The sequence below is a fragment of the Balaenoptera musculus genome, chromosome 9 (genome assembly GCF_009873245.2).
Source record: "Balaenoptera musculus isolate JJ_BM4_2016_0621 chromosome 9, mBalMus1.pri.v3, whole genome shotgun sequence".
NCBI lineage: Eukaryota > Metazoa > Chordata > Mammalia > Artiodactyla > Balaenopteridae > Balaenoptera > Balaenoptera musculus.
In genome coordinates this window covers 39,988,300-40,012,336 of record NC_045793.1, presented here as the reverse complement: position 1 = coordinate 40,012,336, position 24,037 = coordinate 39,988,300, and the positions used below count along the sequence as shown (strand labels likewise).

The 24,037-nt window shown below is 35.5% G+C and overlaps 2 pseudogenes; both read left to right on the top strand.

Moving 5' to 3' along the window:
• The first annotated feature begins 1,357 nt into the window (after positions 1-1,357).
• On the top strand, positions 1,358-3,356 carry LOC118900527 (annotated as a pseudogene).
• Positions 3,357-5,895: 2,539 nt separating this feature from the next.
• LOC118900526 lies at positions 5,896-22,367 on the top strand (annotated as a pseudogene).
• The last annotated feature ends 1,670 nt before the right edge of the window (positions 22,368-24,037 follow it).

The following is a 24,037-nucleotide window of genomic DNA, read 5'->3' as shown; positions in this document are numbered from 1 at the left end:
GTCAGACTTTCCAGTCTGTTTTCTGACCAGATAAAACTGTTAAATTATAAAGTTTCTTTTCATGGTTAACCTGTTTTTGCATGAACAACCTCAGTAAAATGGTTTACCAAGGATATAGTTATAACATGTCCATGGGGGTTGTGAAAATAAAAATACCCCAACTATCTCATAGTAGTCACCTCTGAAATTATACTATTTTATCCTATTAAAACTGTTGCAAATGGGACAAATACACATTTTATTTTAAATAGCATTTTGCATTTTATTTTAAATAGCATTTTTCATTTTATTTTGCTTCTTTATCAATAATTGATAAATTTTGAGTATTTATTTAATTCCTTATAATGATGCCATGGACACACTATCATTCCCAAATTGTTAGTGCATGCTTATATAGAAACAAGAAATAAAATGGATGACGCGAAGCATATTGAAAAGACTGCAAGTGACTTCTTGGATATGTAAATAGGTAGCTGAATTAATTTCTGACCATCACAATGATAAATTATGTTCTTATTTCAAAGGCTTATGTCAAGTAAACAAAATTCTGTTTGCTCCCTTTCTTCTTACACTTTGGCTTCTTTCTCGTAAGTTCTATGTCCTATTATTAGAAGAAAAATTAAATCCCTTGAATCTAAATTAGTCAAGTTATAAATTGTATTTTGTCATGAGTTTTCCAGGACTCCTAAATAGATCTAAAAGTAAGTATATTTTTACGTGTCATTTTATCAGTTATATATATACATATTAACTTTTTGTTGGTAGTTCTCTTTACTATAGCAACAACAGAATCCCTTCTCTTTTTCTTACCAAGTTAACTGTCTGCCTATGCTATTATTCTAGAAATCTGTGCTTAAGCTCAAGTTCTTAATAATTTATTAATAGTTAAAACAACACAATAAAACAACCAATATATGAATATTTCATGTAGTATATAGGCATACCTTGTCTTACTGCACTTTGCTTAACTGTGCTTCACAGATATTGAATGTTTTACAAATCGAAGGTTTCTGGCAAGCCTGCATTGAGCAAGTCTATCTGCATCATTTTTCCAACAGCATTTGCTCACTTCATGTCTTTGTGTCACATTTTGGTAATTCTCATAATATTTCCAAATTTTTTGTTATTGTTATATTTGTTATGGTGATCTGTGGCCACTGATCTTTGATGTTACTATTGTAATTATTCTGGGGCACCATAAACTGTGCCCATAATAAGACAGCAAACTTAATCGATAAATGTGTGTGTTCTGACTGCTCTACCAACGGGCTGTTCCCCCATCTCTCTCCCTCTGCTCAGGCCTTCCTATTCCCTGAGACACAACAATACTGAAATTAGGCCAATTAATAAACATACAATGTCCTCTAAGTAGTCAAGTGGAAGGATGAGGTGCATGACTCTCACTTTAAATCAAAGCTAAAAAGGATTAAGCCTAGTGAGGAAGGTATGTCAAAAGCTCAGATAGGCTGAAAGCTAGGCCTCCCTCGTGCCAAACAGTTAGCCAAGTTGTGACTGCAAAGGAAACATTCTTGAAGGCAATTAAAAGTGCTACTCCAGTGAATGCACAAATGATAAGAAAGCAAAACAGCCTCATTGCTGGTAGAAGAAAGTTTTAGTGGTCTGTATAGAAGATCAAACCAGCCACAACATTCTCTTAAGCTGAACCATGATCCAGAGCAAGGCCCTAACTTCTCTTCAGTTCTATCAAGGCTGCAAAAGGTAAGGAAGCTGCAGAAGAAAAGTCTGAAGCTAGCAAAGTTTGGTTTATGAGCTTGACGGAAAGAAGCTGTTTTTGTAACATCAAAGTGCAAGGTGAAGCAGCAAGTGCTTATACAGAAGCTGCACCAAGTTATTCAGAAGATCTAACTAAGATAATGAATGAAGGTGGCTAGACTAAGCAACAGCCTTACATTGGGAGAAGATGCTATCTAGGACTTCCATAGCTAGAAAGTAGAGGTTAATGCCTGGCTTTGAAGGTGACTCTCCTGTTAGTGGCTAATGCAGCTGGTGACTTTAAGTTGAAGCCAATGCTCATTCACCATTCCTGAAAATCCCAGGGTCCTTAAGAATTATGCTAAATCTACTCTGCCTGTGCTCTATAAATGGAACAACAAAACCTGAATGACAGCACATCTGTTTAAAACATGGTTTCCTGAATATTTTAGGCCCACTGTTTACTGCTCAGGAAAAAAAATCCTTTAAAAACATTACTGCTCACTGACAATGCACCTGGTCACCCAAGAGCTCTGATGGAGATGTACAATGAGCCTTATGTTGTTTTAATGCCTGTTAACACATCATCCATTCTGCAGCCCATGGATCAAGAAGTCATTTCTACTTTCAAGTCTTATTACTTAATAAATACATTTCATAAGGCTATAGCTGCCATAGATAGTGATTCCTCTGATGGATCTGGCAAAATAAATTGAAAACCTTCTGGAAAGGATTCACAATTCTAGATGCCATTAAGAATATTTGTGATTCATTGGACGAGTTCAAAATATCAACATTAACAGGAACTTGGAAGAAGTTGAAACCAATGCACATGGATGACTTTGAAGGGTTCAAGACTTCAGTGGGGCTTCCCTGGTGGCGCAGTGGTTGAGAATCTGCCTGCTAATGCAGGGAACACGGGTTCGAGCCCTGGTCTGGGAAGATCCCACATGCCACGGAGCAACTAAGCCCGTGAGCCACAACTACTGAGCCTGCATGTCTGGAGCCTGTGCTCCACAACAAGAGAGGCCACGATAGTGAGAGGCCCGCGCACCGCGATGAAGAGTGACCCCCGCTTGCCGCAACTAGAGAAAGCCCTCGCACAGAAACAAAGACCCAACACAACCAAAAATAAATTAATTAATTAATTTAAAAAAAAAAAAAAAAGACTTCAGTGGAGGAAGTAACTGCAGATGTGGTGGGAAAAGCAAGAGAACTAGAATTAGACGTGGAGCCTGAAGATGTGACTGAATTGATACAATCTTATGATAAAACTAACAGATGAGGAGGCACTTTTTATGGATGAGCAAACAAAGTGGTTTCTTGAAATGGAATCTACTTTTGGTGAAGCTGCTGTGAATATTGCTGAAATGACAATAAAGGATGAAGAATATTATATAAACTTAGTTGATAAAGTGGAAGCAGGGTTTGAAATGATTGACTCCAATTTTAAAAGAAGTTCTATTGTGGGTAAAATGCTACCAAATAGCGTTACATGTTACAGAGAGATCCTTTGTGAAAGGGAGAGTCAACTGATGCCACAAATTTCATTGCTGTCTTGTTTTAAGAAGTCGCCACAGCCACCTCCGGCACCTTCAGCAACCACCGCCCTGACCAGTCAGCAGCCAGCAAAAAGATTATGACTCCCTGAAGGTTCAGATAACAGCACTTTTTAGCACTAAGGTATTCTTTAATTAAGGTAGGTACATTGGTTTTTTTAGACATAACACTATTGCACACGATAGACTACAGTACAATGTAAACATAACTTTTACATGCACTGGAAAACCGAAAATTTGTGTGACTGGCTTTATTTTGATATTCCCGTTATGACATATACCTATAAACATCTCATTTGAACCTCATAACAACCACAAAAGTTAAGTACATATTATTATTAAACCATTTGATAGATAAGAAAAGTGAGGTTATAAGGGGTAAATGTTATTTTTCTTAATGTCACTTAGCTGATAAATATCAGAAGAAGAACACAAATGCAGGTATTCAGACTCAAAATTTCAGTATGCACTAGTCTCTGATAGGATTTGCAAATATAAAGATGAATGAAATATGTCCTGTCCTTCAGGAGCACACAATCTGTTGGCATATAATTATGCTTAGTGTTCTGTGGGTGGGGGAAATGGTGGAAGCTTTTAATTCAGTTTGACCTAGTCTGAAAGAATTACTGAAAACTGTCATCCTGAACTGAGCCTTTAAGACTGAATAGGAGTTTGCCAGATAAAGTCTATCGGAATGGGATAGGGATATTCTTTCCCAAATAACAAAACAACATGAGGCAGGAAGGAGAGTAGACTCAATTTCAGAAAGATAGAAGAGGAATGAAATAGCAAGTGTCAGTAGATGAGCTGGAGAGTTAAGGTAACTGAGGAATTTGAATGAAAGGGTTTTTATCTGGTATGTTATAAGTAACTATTAAAGGGCTTTAAGAAAGTAAGGATGACATTGCATTTTTTCAATAGATTTCTGGTAAGTGTGAATATATTTGAGGAAATGAGCCTAGGGGCAGGAGGTCCAGTTAGTTGTCTATAAAAATTACCCAGTAAGAGATGTTAAAGGCCTGGATTAGGATAACAGGAGTAGGATTGGACAGGAAAAGATATTTGAACAAGATTAAGTGGGTAGGAGTTTACAAATGATTGGATTTGGGAATGACTGATTCTAGGTTGATAGAGTGAATGGAAGATAATGAGATCCCCAACTGAATAAAAGAGCACATGAAAAGCCAGTTTTAGAAAAGAAAAAGTGTTTAATTTGGGACAGAATTAGTGATGTTAAACATGTTCTTATGAATTTAGACCTTCAGAACAGCAGGTGAAAAACTTGGTACTACATAAATTTGGGAGTCCCCTAAATATTTGTGAACATTAAAAATGAGAGTAAATTATATCTTCCAACAATTGCATATCACGTGAGAAGGGCAATGAGCAGAAAAAATAAATCTGAAGAACACTAAGAATTAAGTATCAGAGCAAAAAAAAAATCGGAAAATATGAGGAATAAATGGCACGGTATCAGTAGAGTTTCAAGAAGAAAGGGATGGTCAACAACTTCAAATATAGATAGTTTCAGTAACTGAAGGTGATATTTGGATTTGGCAAAGGTTAGAACTTTTTTGATAAAAAATCATCTTCAGGGGTTTCCCTGGTGGCGCAGTGGTTGAGAATCCGCCTGCCAATGCAGGGGACACGGGTTCGAGCCCTGGTCTGGGAAGATCCCACATGCCGCAGAGCAACTAAGCCCGTGAGCCACAACTACTGAGCCTGCGCGTCTGGAGCTTGTGCTCCACAACAAGAGAGGCCGCGACAGTGAAAGGCCTGCGCACCGTGATGAAGAGTGGCCCCCGCTCGCCACAACTAGAGAAAGCCCTCGCACAGAAACGAAGACGCAACACAGCCAAAAATAAATAAAATTTAAAAAAAAAATGGGACCTGGAAGGCATATTTAAAAAAAAAAAAAAATCATCTTCAGAGGTTTGTTCTTCCTTTGAATCCTCTGGGGAAATTCTTCTTTTCCCTAGTACTACAGAATGGTGATTGTTTTTCTTGCTTTATTAATTCTGCAATGAGGTGCAGAGAATGACGTCAGTAAGATAAGGATTCCCTGGCCCCCTCACTGTCCACTTCCGTCTTGGCAGTTTCCCCTCTCAGTTTGAATCCCTGAATGGAAATATAATGCTCAATAAACAACTTCTGACTGTGGGATTCTTAAACCAAGCTAGTAAGTCAGATGCAGTCTGTAATTCAGCTCTGTATGAATGGAGGACTACATATCCCAAAACACTGCTGTACGTAATCCACACACTCCTTTTGACTTTTTGCTTGTCGACAATGTTCTCTCTGCGTAGACTTTTCCTCCTAGGAGGTACTGCCATTATATTAACACCTATTTCTGTTCCTGGTGGTTAGTGCAGTGAATATACACTATTTTTTTTTTATTGCCTGGCACCTAAAGCCCCTCTTTAAAATGGAAACTTCATCACCTTTTGAATCCTGGTGAGAGGAAGAGTTCAGAACTTCTACTGAAGTTGACAGTTTCAGCTACTTGCTCTCCCTGTGTTCAGATGACTTGCCTGATTTCTCTCAGATCCATTTCCTTCCTTCCTCTGCTCAGCTAGCTCTGTATCACAAGAAACTACAACAAACTTCTGGAGAGGTTAGGCCAATGGAAGGCACTGATGGATGTTTGGAACTTGGAAGGCATGCAGAAGCTAGACAGGGTAATTGTGTCTCTATTATTCTGTCTCAGGCAGCATCTCTGTCACATCTCGTCCATAGCTCAGTCTCCTGGGACAATTTATCCCTCAGGGTCTCAACTTTCTCCAGGCATTCCTTAATTTATTTTTAGTTCCAATCAAATCTCCCTCTCTTCTGAGCTCTGGTAACACCCATTTTTCCTCTAGCCCCAGGAGTGTTACTAGTTTCCTTTTGTTCCTTAATTTCTGGATGGGCTCACTGTCTTCCATTTGGCTACTCAGCTCTTCCAACTCTGCATCATAGATCCAATATATTTGTAAGACGAAATGGTTTCTTGCTCTTATAACTAGACTAGATCCTGACTACCTCACTCAGCCTCCTTTGTAGCTGGGGTGCAGGTCTGTGTCTCAGAACCCATCAATCATATGCATTTACTCTGGACTTTGGAAAGGTTGCTGTTGCCATGATAAAGAGACAACTAGACGGAGAACCCTCTCTGGCTGTTACATGAGTTTCAATGTTGGCTGCAGTGTTAGTGATGCTAGTGATGGTGTCCACTGCCCCATTCCATTATTTTCAGGGGTACAAGCTGCAATGTCCTGTGGCTTGGAGCATTGTTACCTCCTCACCGAGTTTCTCAGCCTTCTAGGAAATTCTATACACTATGCTTCTAAGAAATTCTTTGCCTAAGACAAGAGAATTAGTTTCTCTTGCTTGCCACTAAGAACACTGACTGATACATATTGAATTCTAGGAGTTACAGTCTTAAAACCAATATAGAATAAGAAAATGTAGGCAATTCCCTGGTGGTCCAGTGGTTAGTACTCTGCACTTTCACTGCCCGGGTTCGCTGGGGAACTAAGATCCCGCAAGCCGCACAGTGCGTCTAAAAAAAAAAAAAAATGTGAGAGAAATAGTTTTAAGAAATGAGCCTGATTCTGGCCAGCTCTGACAGTTCCAGTGCAATTCTACCTGACAACATCCTTGAGTCCCAGATTTAGGGACAGCAATTTGGGATGTTCTGGGTCAGAAGGCAGAGCAGGTATAGTACAGAGGTATCTGTAAATCTCTCCAGACACCAACTTAGTTCTTCTCTTTAGTTTGTAGCATTGTTGCCCAGATTTGTGTATCTACATTCAGGGCTATTTCAGTGGAAATTTAGGAGATGACTTGGCATTGCTCATTAGCCAAAATGTCACCGCAGTGCCCAGTCCCTGTAAGTCATGCTGCAATTGATTGTTTATTTGGCTGTCTCTCTAATGGGACAATGAGCTCCTTAGCAACAAACATTGTGTCACTTTGCTCCACATTCTACGACCTAGCAGAGAACAGGAAAGATATTCAGCAAATATTTACTGAACAAATGAATGGATTCTGGAAAACCAGACTGAGAAACTAAAATTTTGTTCTGTTTTGTTTCTGAAAATACAGTCACTGAATTTAGAACATTGTGTTTGGAAAGAGTACACAATGCTTTTTAGTTCAGCTATTCTCCAGACTCCTCCAGGCTACCTCCCTCATATTTCTTTACAATATCCCTCTTGTGATTGTTCAATAAAACGTCATCTTCATGAAAATCTCCTTGTAAAGTGTCAGTTATTCCTTCCTCTGTGGTACAATATCACTTTGTACTTATGCTGATTATAAGAAGTGTTGTATCAAACTGTGTAATTCGTCTAATTGTCTGTATCCTCTATTAGACTTGGAATATTTCAATGACCAGAACCATGGTGCAGAACCTGCATCAATCCTTTGCACAATCTCAGGCATATTTTAGGACCAAGGTTCTTCATAGATTAGTTGGAGGGATTCAGTGAGACTGATTTTCTTTTTAATGCATGCAAAATTTCATGCAGACACGTGCTTTTTTTTGAAGAAAAGGTCCATTTAGTGTTTTTAAATGTTTGTTGTATTTAATTTAATCAATCTACATATCAAATATGTTTTTGTTTGATTCTATTTTAATTTTTTCAATACAAACTGCAATACATTACAACACTAAATCTGATACAGTGTTGTTTTCATGGGCATTCTTTCCATAGTAAAATGTAAAATGTTGGGATAAAAGAAGAGAAAGAAAAACAAGGAGAAAATAATCTGTTCTCTAGATTATTGTTCTACAGATTATTACTTTTATTATAATGTTCTACCCCATCTCCTTTCTCTCCACTAGGCAAGGGATTTCTCCACACTGTGCTAAGATGTTACCTATTATGAAATGAAATGGAAAGAAAAGCACTGAAGTAATAGTTCTGACTTGACTCCATTGAGGCATTAAAGTCATTTCAACTAAATACTCAATTTAAAAATATATTGCTGATTTTTCTCACCAGAGTTTTTCAGTCCACAGTTCTTTATTTGAACTACCTGAGGTCAGATGGGTTTTCAAATGCTGTATTTTTTCTAAATACTAAAAAGGTAATAAAACGCATTTACTGCCTATTAAGCAGCACCCTAGCAGAATCTGGGACAGCATCCCAAGATCCAACACACTAAAAATGCTGTAGAAAACTGTATGGATATTCAGACTGAGAAAGATAAGTAAAGACTATAAATAAACCAATGTCATTCTTTGAAGTCAAATTTTGAAGCCAAATTAGGTCAGGTTTTGCAGCCAAAAAAAAATTAGTTTTCAGACTTATTTGGATCTTGGAAATCAAGGTTTGTATTCAACTTGCACTACTGGGCTCCTTATCATGAATTTTTCAATTGAATTATTTTTCTTAAACTATATCAACTTCAAACTCATAATGGAGCTTATGGAATGCTATCACTGCCAAAAGAATAGTAGGTGAAAAATAATGAGTTATAGGGAGTGTGGAGAGAAGAAAACTCAGCATCTTAAAATGTTAACTACTACAAAAATAATTCAGAGTTTTAGAATTTATGTATGTCACATACCTAAATACACAAACATGCACACACACACCAGATAAGCAACAGCAAACATAGAGCACTAAATGGCATACAGGCATGGTCAAGGTTACTTTGGATGCTGTATGTTAGAGGTTGAATGAGAAAGTATGGGGGAAAAATGGGATATGCAACAAGGAGACTGTCATGGTCCCTATAAACTTACCATAAGGATATCAGACTCACCAAGCAGTTTAAAAAAAAGAAAGGGCCAAAACCTTCTGAATATTCACAAATGTTCAGAACAGAGATATTCACAAAACTTCTGCTTATTGTGGACTTAGTGGTTAAATAGTCTTTAGCAGGAAGTTAAGGTGCAGTTTCTGGGTCAGTCATTCTAGGTAAAGTATCTCTTTTCCCTTGATTTTCACAGAAGGACCCGCTCTGAATGATGTTTTTAAAAACTATTGGGAAAAATTTCGCTGAGAAATTAAGAGATAAGCAAAATAAGCATCCTATTAAAAAGTAATTTCAGATGACTAGAAGCAAAATATACAAAGACGAGGATGTGAAAAACGAAAGAGCGTTCTTTCATGCCTATCATGAACATTTTAAGTTAAATGCTTTTTTAAAAAAAATTTAATTGTACTGTCAACAATAAGGAGCTTCTCAAGAGCATATTAATCAAAACATGAGGACCTAGTGCACTCATTAAAATGTTTCATTATTCAGACAACGTGTGTCACCTATTGATTATTATCAGTTACAATTCCTAACACAAATAAAACTTAGTCACATTTAAAAATCAGGTTTAGCAAAGTCATTTTTGGTAATAATGTCCTTAAAAAAGTATTTCAAAATCATAAATTTTATACATATATATATATATCCCTTCAATGGTATTATCTGCCTGAACTCAAATTATCAGGTGGATGTAACCAAACTAGCATGGGACATAATCAAATTCTACTTGCTCCTTACAGAGAGGCGAATCATACCGCTGGGATCTGGGATGCTGGAGACCATATTCTCCACTGATACAATTTTCCCCCAAATATCCATTCTTTTATTAAAAGAAACCCCTCTGAGGAAACAGCAGTACCTATCAGATCACTGATGTGACGGCTTGAGCAGAGTGACAGATGGCACATGTGCTTTACACATTCTCAGAGTAACATAATTATAATCGATGATTGTCCTATCTTCCACATTTCCCCCAGGGAATACTTCTTTCCTTGTTTGATTTCTTGTTTGCTCAGCCTCTCTCTGAAATTTTTACTTTTTCAATTCCCTGACTTCATATTGTTCCTTAATTCCATACCCCTTGTTCTTCTGCCTCCTTAGGAGTCCAGTCTAAAGCAAGCATATTAGAACAGGAAATTTAAATACAATGGCATTAGAAGATAAATAAATAAATGAATATAGCCTTTTTAAATGACAGGATTCTTGACTGAGAAACATTCTAAGATAAAATGCAGCTTAGTAATTACCATAATTATGTTGTTTATATACATTAATACATGTATACAATGCGTGAAAGACTTTACTTGAACTAGCGTTCACCGTAAGCAAATATTAGTCAACACTTATTTTAAAAAGAGCTATATTAAAATTTAAAATGAAAATTAATACAAAACAGAAATAGAAAGAGACTCAGAAAAGTAAGAGAAAGAATGTAGATGGCATTTATAGAGAAAACAGTATCAATGAAATGGTTACTATATTGTATCATTTTGAAATCATAGTAGAAGATGCCACTGATGACTCCACCCCCACAAGTCTGGGAAACAGAAATAACACAGATGTTTTTCAAGTAAACTGATGAAACACTGAAGCTTCTGAAAATTTCTGGATAGGAATGGTTTGTGGAAGTGGTTGCTCTCACCCTTTCCCCACCACTCTCAACACACACATCCACACACATATATACAACATGAAGTGTCATCACACCATATTACAGCATATCAAGAAGCCACTCTATGTTTGTTAGCTTAAACAAATGTATCATTGAACTCATCATTTTTATTATAAAATAATTCATCTCTCTTCATAGAGTTTCTACAGACGTTCATGAAATTTCTATGGCAAGAATTCAAGAATTTAATAGGCAACTCAATGATAAAAAAAATGAAAAGCGAAGATAAACTTTTTTTGAGAAGCATAAAAAAGTACTAGTCTAAATTAATAGAGAAATTTCTACCTGCTGTGATCAGATTCATCTATTTAAATATTACTTAAGAATTCATTTTTAAATTTCTATTATCAGGATTAGTTTCATTATGTAAACGCATAGTTCTTCTCCTAAGAAAAGGTTTGACATTAGTGTATACAGTTCACAAAAGTGTTTGCTAATGATTCAGAATTTGCATATAAATATGCATAGTGTTATAATGCTTGGGGAAAGGAAAAAGTGAAAATAAGAATACAGCTACCAGGGACTCCCCTGGTGGTGAAGTGGTTAAGAATCCACCTGCCAGTGTCGGGGACACAGGTTCGAACCCTGGTCCAGGAAGATCCCACGTGTCGTGGAGCAACTAAGACCGTGCACCACAACTACTGAGCCTGTGCTCTAGAGCCCACAAGACACAACTACTGAGCCCGTGTGCCACAACTACTGAAGCCCACACACCTAGAGCCCATGCTCTGCAACAAAGAGAAGCCACCGCAATGAGAAGCCCGCAAACCACAAGGAAGAGTAGCCCTCGCTCACCACAACTAAAGAAAGCACATGTGCAGCAATGAAAACCCAATGCAGCCAAAATTAATTAATTAATCAATCAGTTAATTAAAAATAATACAACTACACATATTCTACTTGATATAAATCTCTGTAGATTCAACATTGTCTTATCAACTGATAGATGATAATGCCTTTGAACACTTGACAAGGTCTATAGGCAATTGAGGGGGGCACACTGCAGAAAGTTAAAAATTGGTCTAATCCTAATTATTTTGATAGTTCAGTTGTAACCAATGCTATGTAGATTCCAGACAAGCACATGAAAATGAAGTGATGTGGAATATGTAGATAAATTGTCATGAAAAACCCATTAGGGAAAAAAAATAAGATTACAGTCTCACCAAACACTGGCCCAAAAGGAGGGAATTTAAAAGAAGCTATAAACCTCCAAGTATTTAGACAAGTTATAAGTAAAAGTTTATGGTGTGTTGGGTGAGTATCAAATAGGGATCACCACAGTAAGCAAGTCGTACATTTAGCACAGAACTTTGAAGTCATGAAAAATGGATATTATGTACTATCATTCCTGGTTGAAATTATTCCTGATAATCTGGAAGGTGAAATGAGTTTTTTTCAATTAGAATTTGTTGAAGCACATTTGACTGTGACAGATAAACTAGTATCTTTTCTTTTAATCTCTCAGCTGAACTCAAAATTCATCCACTTGAAAATTATCTTCCACTAAAAATCTATGCCTCTTCCTCCATCTTTCTATCCACCTCTAATGTTCTCCACGTCAGATTTCAGCACTATCTTCAGACAAGTCACTGTAACCCCACATCACTCTCTTTTAACAAGCTCTGCTCTGTCTTATCTATCTATACCAAATGTTTGAGGTTTTTCTGTAGGTTTATATTCTAGTAATTAGAGAAGAATATTAAAGATTGAGCATCTAAAAAAGTTATACAGTTGCTAAAAATAATAAAGTTCATAAATGAAGTTAGCTCATTATTTCCTTCCTTCTCCAACAGCATCTTAATTTACGTTGGAGCTACTCCTACATAGCACATTTCTCTGTCTTCACTCACAGATGTTGCATAGTTTTCCCTACATTCGTAGGTTCTCACCCACTTCTCATATTCTCTCTCTTTCAGAACCAGTACACACTGAGGTTTATTAATAATTGTCATAGATATAAAGTATAAAAGGCCTCAAATGAATTTCAGCATCACCTTTTTGCAAGAAGGACAGACATCTGAGGTCATTCCAGCAGAGATCCTAATTTACTTCATAAAGAAGAGTAGAACAACTGTCCTCTGGCATAATAATGTAATCTAATCACTGGAAATTCTGTTTTCCTCAGTTTCATCAGAAAGACCATTTAACAAACCTGAGCTTAGCTCACTTTTTTAAAATATGGAAAGGAACAAATATAAAGTTGGAAGCAACAAAACTATAAGCATTGTTAACTTATAAACTTCAAATGAAAAAAAGAATGTAAAAAGATTTCAGATTCTGACATGTTTCACATTCAAAAAGCAATATATATTTCTACCATAATTAATATTTTTATTGTTGAAATTTTTAGACTTTAAAAAATCAGATACTCCAGTATAGTTTAACTGTCATTGTTTTTGCTTATAACTAGATATTAATCACTATAAAGTCTTTAAATTTTTCCATTTAGTGGTATGATTTTAGATTACTAAGTTAAAGTGGCTCTTTTACATGAAATCCTTAAGAGAGGAGATTATTAAAATATGGGTTAACTCATGTTCTTCATAAGTCTAAGAAGCAAGCAGAAAGAAGAGCAGGATAAAGTACACTTACAACATGAAAGAGCTGGGAATTATGAAGTGACTTGTAAGGGATTTTAAATCATACTATAAAAGGGACCCTTGACTTAAGAAAAAAATTCAAATTAGTTATCCTATTAGAGATACAGCACAGGAAAAGACTGCAGATAGGGCAAATATTTTATTCATAACATGCTAACTAAAATTTTAAAAGCTGAAGTAATATCTTATACATATGCCTCAAAGATAAATATTAATGAATAAAAGAAATGTCCATACTGGTGAATGGGAAAAAAATCTATAGTAGCAAATCAGCCTATGGGGTTTTTTTTGTTTGTTTCCTTTTCTTTTGTCTGCTATGTGATTTCAATAAAATTAAAACTCTTTGAGCATTTTTCCTACGCTCATATTTTATGACAATGTCTAAGTGAAGCGCAGCTGGCATGCTCCAAGTTCGCAGCCACCACTGATCACACCAATGGATCTAAACAGTCTTTCCTCTTCTCACACATGAGTAGAATCTCACTCTTTAGTGGACCAATACAACAACTGATTAACACATTTCTAATGAAATTTATATACCATTTTTATGTATTTATCTCATATCCTATCCCTGTGTATTCCCTACTGCCAAGAACAATAAGTTTAATTTAGTAACACTAAACTCAAGTAAATTAGTATGTCTAATTGACTCTAAGTTCTGATTTATAAAAAAAGCCTCTTCACTAACTGAATGTGTTTGTGTGTAGAACTTTTTGGGACCTCGTGCAAACTAAAGTCACAATGCTATTTCCTATTACATATTCCTGAAAGGAAGCAACCTCAGTGATAAGAACAGAAGGGTCTATAAAGAACATGCATAATGCTTGAGCAATGCAAATGAAAAAAAGTCAGTGTCACAATCTCTAAGTATTTATAATTTTGTGTGGAAATTATATTACTGTTAAGAAAACATTTTAAAATACACTGCCTGGTATCAAAGTATGTTTGATTAAAAGTGTTCATATTTTAGACTCAGAATGATGGATTCAAAAAGCATTTTATGAAGCACAATTTTTTTTTATTTAAAAGAATAAGTAAAACATAAAAGTTTAAGATATATGTTTGTTACCACACTGCTGCTTTTTATAGGGGATGAGTTGTGAGCTATTTGGATTAAGCTATGGAATGAATTAAAATTTAAAATGTCATTTTCAACCAATATCTTATTTATATTTACAGTCCTTCTTGCCCAGTACATAGCATAGTGTTTCTTTTTCTTTTTTTCTTTTTTTTTTGCCATAATCGGTACCTCTAAATATTTTAAAATTAAACTCTGTTTAGGGAGTAAGAAAAGTTCATTTATTATAAATGATCAGAGATGGAGAAGTTTTAAAGATAGCTCTGTATCTATGTGACTGGGAAACAGAATCATCTGAAAAAAATAAACAAAAAAGTTTCTGGTGGACTGATTATTGACTGAAAGGCAACTTTATGTACTCTGCTCTGTGACTCCAGGGTTGAGAATTTGCAAACTGTATTTCCCAAATTCTCTGAAAATAGGAACCACTAGAAGGTATGCTGACTTTCTCCCCATGGTTTAAGATGCTCAACAAAACTGTTTATATTCCATCCCACTTAGAGAAAAAAACTTCCTTTTAGGGATGTCAACTAAATATTTTGCCTATTTTTGAACTTTATATAAATGTTTTATGGTTTGCTTCTTTAGCTCAACATTATGTTTGAATGATTCACCTATCTTGTTTTACACATAGCACTAGATTATTACTTTTCACATCTTTAAAAGATGTCATTATATAAATACATCACTAGTTTTTTTATTCAATGTAATGTTGATAGTCATTTGGGTTGTCACCAGTATTAAAGTATTCCAAACATTACGTCTATGACCATTTGTGTTCACTGTTTAGCAGACTCTTCTACAAAGTGATTGTACAAATTTGCACACCAACTCAGCAACATATGAAAATTCTAATAGCTCTATATCCTCTATAAGACTTTTTTAAATGTTGGTCAAATTTGTAAGTGTGTAGAGTTATCATATGATAGTTTTAATCTGCATTTCCAAAAATATTAATAAGATTGAGAACTTTTTAATCATCTATAAGAAGTAAGTTGCAAGTTCAAGGGGACTAAATATATTAAACATGTTTAAAATTCTTGAGCTGCCCAGGAAGAGATAAAAGTACTAACTCACATATGAAAATTCAAGAATGCATACTGTAATTTGTACATATAGTAAAAGCACATACAATTGCTTGGCTGCTAGAAGAAAAATAGAATAATAAAAATAATCAATTCGAAATACGTTAAGAAAGGTGAGAAAAAGGAACACAGCACAGGTGGGAAAAATTCAAAAAATTGTACAATGGCAAATTTAGATATTAAATACCAATTATTCTACTAAATATAAAATTCTATATATTCTAATTAAAATGCAAACATGTTAATAAAAATTTATTAACAATTAATGAAAAATAGTTTCCACAAGACATATAAAATGCATGGATTTAAAATTTGAGAATAAAAAGATAGAAAAACATATACCAGGTATAAACTAACCAAATGAAAGCTGAAATAGCTATATTAGTATCAGTGAAAAATAATTTCAAGTAACAGTGTAATAATATAAAGTCCTAAAAATAAATTTTATAATATAAAAATTTAGGGCTTCCCTGGTGGCGCAGTGGTTGAGAATCTGCCTGCCAATGCAGGGGACACGGGTTCGAGCCCTGGTCTGGGAAGATCCCACATGCCGCGGAGCAACTAAGCCCGTGAGCCACAACTACTGAGCCTGCGCGTCTGGAGCTTGTGCTCCACAACAAGAGAGGCTGTGACAGTGAGAGGCCTGCGCACCGTGATGAAGAGTGGCCCCTGCTCGCCACAACTAGAGAAAGCCCTCGCACAGAAACGAAGACCTAACACAGCCAAAAATAAATAAATAAATAAATAAAAATTTTTTAAAAAAATTTAATTCACCAAATATATGTAATATCCATAAATTTGTATGCAACTAATAGCAAAGCCTCAAAACATATAAAGTAACAAAATAGAACTTTAAGAAATGGCATAAATAATTCCACAATTACACAAGATATTTTTAACCCATGTTTCTCAATAATTGAAAGGATAACCAGACAAATAGTAGTAAACATATAAAAGATTTGAAAAGTACTATTAACAAACTTCATCTAATCGACATAATATAGAACACTATTGGTAACAACTGCAGAACAAAATTTTTTGCAGAACAGAAATTCTTGCCAAACAAAATTCTCAAGTGAACATTAAATACTGATCAGATCTGAGCACATGCCTCACCAAAACCAAGTATCAATAAAAACTAAAGTACTGAAATCATCTGGAATATGTTCTCTGGCCAAGTGCAAAGTTAGATAACTTTTAATTCCTCATAAGTTTGGATATTAAGAAATGCACTTCTAAGTAATCAACTGGGTCAAAGAAAACATGACAAGAAATAATTAGGAAATAATTTAAATCACATTTTACCATTTTCCAATGTATGCAGGTATGTGAAAAAATAGGGTATTAGATTAAAAAAATTAAAACAACCATAATAAATATGTTTGGACCCTTAGGGAATTAAAAAAATAATATTATATTCAACAATACTATTACATAAATAAATTTTAAAAATTATTTCATGGATATGATGATGTTTCAGTTAAATAGGAAAATATTCTTATTATTAGAGGAACATAGCTTTAATTTTTTTCAGAGGGTACTGTCATAAAATTTAAAATTATTTTCAAATAGTTCAGAAAATAATAGACCTATCTACTGATGAGAAAGAGAGGACAAATAAGACAAAAAGTTAACAATTTGTAAAAGGATACCTCTACTTCTTGTACTATTCTTTTAGTTTGCCTCCATCTTCACAATTTTTCTTTTTTTTTTAAAGATTTTCTTTTTGATGTGGACCATTTTTAAAGTCTTCATTGAATTTGTTACAATATTGCTTCTGTTTTATGTTTTGGTTTTTTGACCTTGAAGCATGTGGGATCTTAGCTTCCCAACCAGGGATCAAACCTGCACCCCCTGCATTGGAAGGCAAAGTTTTAACCACTGGACTGCCAGGGAAGTCCCCACAATTTTTCAAGTAAAATTTTAGTGAAATTTTTGAGGGATAAAGCTCAGGCTGTGGTCAGAGGCAAATTTATAACCTTCAAATAGAACTAGTGATGAAGAATAAAATGTAAAAATCTCAAGAATCTAACCAAGAAGTTAGAGAAAGAAAAGCAAATTATACATAAGACACAAGCAGAGATGAATAACTTAGAAAGCAAATATCCAAGAGAGGGTATAAACAAAGTCAAAATATGATTCTCTGAAAAGATTAATAAAACTGAAAAACCTCTGACAATATAAATAATATAAATGTAAAATGTAAATGTAAAACATAAAAAACCACCTTAGGAATAAAAAAGGTATAACTGTACATTCTACAAATATTAAAAACTAATTATTAAGGATAATTACAGATATTAATTCTACAGATATTAAAAAGTAATACTGTTATGGATTGAACTGTGTCCCCCGAACTTGATATGTTGAAGTCCTCTTTGCAGGTATAGTCAAGTTAAGATGAGGTTATTAGGGAGAGACCTAATAGAGTATGACTGGTGTCCTAATATAAGGGGAAGTTTGGACATAGAGACAGACACTCACAGAGGGAAAATAATGTGAAGAAACAGAGGGAATACCACTTACAAGGAAAAACTGAGCTACCAGAAGCTACTAGAGAGGCATGAAACAGATTTTTTTCTTACAGCCTTCAGGAGAAGCCGATCCTGATAATGCCTTGATTTCAGACTCCTAGCATCCAGAACTGAGACAATAAATTTCTAAGACACCAAGTTTGCAGTACTTTGTTATAGCATCCCTAGCAAACTAATACAGGTTGTATAAACATATTTTGCCAATAAATTTAAAATGTTGATAAAGTTGACAAATTCCAAGAAACAATAAAAATTAAAACAAAAATAAATATAAAATTAGAATAGTTTAATAATTTTAAGGAAGTGAAACCCAAAAATAAAACCTTCCCACAGAGACATTTTAGGGCTTAATCAGTAGATGGATTCAGTAATAAATCCCAGGAAATATTTCTGGAAAAAAACTATACAAATTTTTGTATTTTCAAATGTGATATGTTTTTTGCTCCCTAATATGTTGATATTGTGAATTACATCATTTGTTTTTCAAATGTATATCAGGCTTGAATTACCAGGATATATCCCTCTTTGTCATGATATATGATCCTTTTATATATTGCGGGGTTTGATTTGCTAATATTGCACAAAGGATTTTTTACATCTAAGTTTGTGAGGGACATTGTTCTATTAATCTTTCTTTGTAATGTCTTTGTTTGGTTTGGGTTTTGGCCTGATAAAAATGAATTGCAAAATGTTTTCTCTCTTCCTTTTCTTGGAAAAGTTAATGTAGAAATAGTAATATTTCTTTTTTGAATGTTAATTAGAATTTTCCAGTGAAGCCATTTGGTCCTGGAGATTTATTTCTTGAAAAACTTTATTTATTAATTTGGTTTCTTTAATAGACATACAATAATTCACATTATTTAATCTTGAGTAAGGTTGGTTAGTTTGTGTCTTTTAAGGAATTTGTCCATTTCATCTAAATTGTTAAATTTATGAGCATAAAGTTGGCTATAATATTTTCTTATCTTTTTAACATCTGTAGGATCTATAATAATATCCTTTTTTCATTTCTCATTTAATAATTTGTGCCTTCTCTTTTTTTATGGTTATTCTTTCTAGAATTTTATTAATTTTTAATATTTTCAAAGAACCAGCTTTTGTTTTTTTTTAAATATCTCTTTTTTTTTCTGTCTTCAATTTCATTAATTTTTATTTTGTTATTTCTTTCCTTCAGCTTGCTTTAGGATTAATTTTTACCTTCATTCTTCTCACTCTCCAAAATTGTGGGCCCATCTTCCCTTCATGCGCTACTGTAGGTAAGGCAAGATTCAAATAACATCTTCTCTTATAAGAACCTGTATTTTCTTATACATCAGGGTAGCTGCCTGCCTAAGACCTCAGTTTTCTGATGGGTTCTAAAGTAATGACTTTGTAGATTATCTGGAGTGATGATGCTCTTTCCAGCTTTCTACATTCTGGGAAAAAGTCAGAAACTCTTTTAAAAAGTATTGTTCTCACTCCTTTTCAAATTAGATAATTTCTATTCATCTCTCTTCAGGTTCACTGACACTTTTCTTTGTTACCTCTATTCTTCCATTAAGTTCATCCAGGGAATTTTGAAAATTTTAAATATTATTATATTTTTAAATTCTAAAATGTCCATTTGTTTCTTCTTTATAATTTCTACTTTTCAGCTGAGATTTCCTATCCTTTAATTTATCACAAGCACATGCCATATTAAGCACAGTTAATTTATATTCTTTTATGATAATTCCACCATTTGGGATATTGCAGTTGATTTTCTTCTCCTTTGAGAATAATACCATTTTCCTGGTTCTTCTTATGTTACTTAATTTGGAATTTATCTTGGACATTGTGAAAACTGTGTGGTGGAGAATCTTGATTTTGTTATATTCTTCTGACAAGCTCTGATCTATTTTTTAGCAAGCAATTACCTTGATTAGGCTCCAATTGCAATCTCTGTCTCACTTGAAATAGGTAGCAACTCAATTTTTAGTATAATTTTTTTTTTTTTTTTTTTTTTTTTTTTTTTTCCTTTTAGCCAGGATGCCTGCATGTGCTATTTTTAGACCAGGTAGAGACTTAGGTAGTGATTGTACACAGAACACAGGGTTCTCCTTCTATACTCTCTCCTTTCCAGGACACTCTTCTCATTCTCCAGCACAGGCAATGCACTTTTTATTACAAGTTCAGCTGTCTTTCTCTGTGCTGTGAACATGGCCCACCCTCAAGCCAAATCCACAAAAATGGACTAACCTATGTCAGGACTTTTCTTCAAGTATCAACTTCCCTCCAAAATCTGCCTTTTTTTGTTCACTCTCTGGAGCCCTCAGAGTGGTTGGTTTTTTGTATTAGTCCAGAGTTGATTCATATCATTTTGGAACAATTAGAATGGTAGAGGTTTACTCTGACAAATGGTCAAAGAACTCCACAAATTCTCTTTTTAATGCAATCTTCTATTTAGCCCATTAATGCATTCTAAAATTTGATGATAATCTCTTTCATTTCCAAATCTTTTGTTGCTTTTTCTTGTTATTCTTGTTGTTCTTGTTATTCTTTTATGATTGGGCTGATAATTTTTGATGGTTTCTTATTCCTTTTTATGTTTATGGTTTATGGTTTTTAAATCTATATTTTATTTCTTGAAGCAATTTTAAAACAATTATTTTATATTTTGTATTAAGTAATTCCAATATCAAGAGTTCTTAGAAATATACGTATGCTGTTTTGTTAATTTTGTTCACTCTTACTCATAGGGGCTTTATTCCTTGTACATTTGGTTAACTTTATTATGTGCTCATATTAGGCTTTTTAAAGGGAGATCATTTGCATTTGTTTCTGTCGCATGTCTTCCAGTTTTATAAACTCAGGGCCACTTCAGTTTTTCAGCTTAGGATTCTCTGGACCTTGAACTTAGAGTAAATTTAATTTACAATTAATGTAAGGAAGTCCTATGGTTACAAATTCTCAGAGTTTTTTATTTTCCCATTCTGAATCTGCGTAAAATAGACAAGTTATCTTGTCATTTTCCTTTGCTGGCAAGTTAGATTTTCTATCACCCTTTCACTGGCATTACAGCCATTTGAGAGTTCTTGCTTTATATGTGGGTCTCGATTCCAACTCGTCACTTTGTAAGAGTCCCAGACATTGTATTAATTTCATCAGAGTCTATAAAAATCAAGTCTAGTTCTTAGCAAAAGTAAATGTCCCAAAGCAGCCACAGATTCTATGTGTCCTTACTATTTTGGTTATGTTTCTCAACTTTTTAATCTCAGCTATCAATTTTATAGCCTATTTGCATTAATTTTTCTGCACCTAAATGTTTTATGATGACAGTGTTTTTCAGAATATCTAGTCACCCACCATATTGGTAGAAAAAGAAATTCTATACTTGGCTGCCGGTGCTGGAGCCGCCATTGTAGCCGGCTTGGCTTGCGAGCTCCGCTGAGGAGCGGGAGGTTGGGCCGCAGTTACAGCGGCGTCGGCTCCCGGTGCCTGGCCCTTCGGCGGCACGGCGTGCGGGGCGACGTGGAAGCAGCCCATGGAGTTCGAGGCGGCGCTGCTGAGCCCCGGCTCCCCGAAGCGGCGGCGCTGCGCCCCTCTGCCGGCCGCACTTCGGGCCTCAGGCCCCCGGACGCCGAGCCGCCGCCGCTGCTTCAGGCGCAGCCCGCCCTGCCCGGCAGCGAGCGGCGCCTTCCAACTGCGGGGCAAATTTGTCAGAACATAAAACAAGAATATAGTCGTTATCAGAGTTGGAGACGTTTAGAAGTTGTTCTTAATCAGAGTGACTGACGCTTGTACTTCGGAAAGTCAGCCTCACTCAGCGCTCACAGCACCTAGTTCTCCAGGTTCCTCTTGGATGAAGAAGGACCAGCCCACCGTTACCCTCCGACAAGTTGGAATAATACGTGAGCGTCTCTTAAAAGACTATGAAGATAAAATTCAGGAGGAGTATGAGCAAATCGTCAATACCAAACCAGCTGAACAACATGAATCTTTTGTGAAATTCACACATGATCAGATTATGTGACGATATGGGACAAGGCCAACAAGCTACGTGTCCTGAAGCTTTCTTGCATATCTGGGTACCAGGTTTGACCTCAAGAGATGGCTGCTGTACACTTTTTGCAACTGGTTTGATATCACATTTCAGCTCCAACTTTGCATCCTGAGAACACTTAAATGTTTCTGCAGGTCCATTTTATACAACTTGAAAGACCTTAAAACTTTCCGGTTGCCACAAGCATATCTTTCTTTTCTGCTCATCCAATAAACAGCTGTGCCCTACTGTGATAGATTTTCCAAACAAAAATACCTGGAGCAGCAGTTTAGCAAAATATGCCCTCAGTGGCACTCAACAAATGGAGTTTCCCCAAGTACAGTTCTGTAAGAAGTGTGTGTGAGTGTGTGTATGTGTATTTTAAGTTATTATTTGTACTGTGCAAATTTTTTTGATTTGGGGGATTCCGGCTGTGAATTTGATGCATGACAATTATGGTTAAAAACATTTCCTTGGTCTACAGAAGATCATTAATGTTTTGTGACCATATAAGTTGTAACAGTGGATTGTTTTATGTGTAGGTATTATTGTTAAATACAGGGACTGTTTCCAGGCACAGAATTTGAGTCATAAGTTAGGATGGACATTAGATGTGATTATGACGACATAGCAAAGGTCTGTGATCCTAGGTCTACAAATGCGTGGTGAGGAATTAGAACAAACCCTAGACAGGCCATTTGAGACATGACTCTGCCTAGCTGTGTTAGAACATTACTTTGACTCCAAGCCTTAAAATACCCACGTGGAGTCTGTGCTCACCTCATTCACACAAGGAGCTCCCTGGACACTGAACCTCTAAGAAGGAAAGGAGTCTCCTCTGGAGCAGGAGAATCAGGGTTTGCTTGGGATCTTGACAAAGGTGAGCATGGGGCTGGGCCATGCCCTGGAGGCACTGCTACTTGGGAGGCGCCACTTCACCTTTGTATCAGTTATTAAAAATAGAATTTGGATCCTTTGGTCAGGTTCCCCCAGATTCTTTTAAGAGATGTCCAGGTTCAATTGCTTGAGTTTGTTTGGGCAACCCCCTGCCCGAAGTTGCTTACAGACTGTTCTTCACCTTATTTCCAAGGCTGAGGAACAGAAAGTAGCCTCTGTGGCTTCCCTGGTGGCGCAGTGGTTGAGGATCTGCCTGCCAATGCAGGGTACACAGGTTCGAGCCCTGGTCTGGGAAGATCCCACATGCCGCGGAGCAACTAAGCCCGTGAGCCACAACTACTGAGCCTGCGCGTCTGGAGCCTGTGCCCCGCAACAAGAGAGACAGTGAAAGACCCGTGCACCGCGATGAAGAGTGGCCCCCGCTTGCTGCAACTAGAGAAAGCCCTCGCACAGAAACGAAGACCCAACACAGCCAAAAATAAATAAATTAAAAAAAAAAAAAAAAGAAAGTAGCCTCTGTTTTGAGCAGGTGGAAGTTAAGTACACATTTATTTTTTACTGTGACTTGTTCAAGATCATGTTTTACAAAATCCCTTGTTTCCTTTATTATTTTTTCTGGAAAGGAAAGTTCTATTAAAATTGTTTTAGTTTGAATATAGAATAGATTTTTAATTAAGGCTTATTTTGAAAACAACTGAGTTTAATTCAAATGTATGCCAGTACCTTCCAAAGTAAGGTAATATTCAGAAACAGTTGTCCTGATCAGATGGCTTAGAGAAGTTCCTGGAATATTCACATTCGAAGATTCCTTATTAATGAATATCTTTGACTTAAATCTAGTCAAAAACTGGAACATTATTCTTTGTACATTTTTATTATATAGTGTTAACAAGCTTAGTTGCAAACAAATAAAATACTTAAGCTATTAAAAAAAATTCTATACTTAAAAGAATTCATGATTCTCTGCCTACTCTTTCAATTTAGTATTTTCCTTATTCCCTTTAAATTAATAGAAAACATTGTGAAACTAGACAAATTGGTCTTACTACAAACTCTTGCTAACTCATCAATGATTTATTCATATCTACCTGATTGCCTTTTCTACTTTCTTTAAGTTCCCTATTCTTTTCAGCAAATACTCTAGT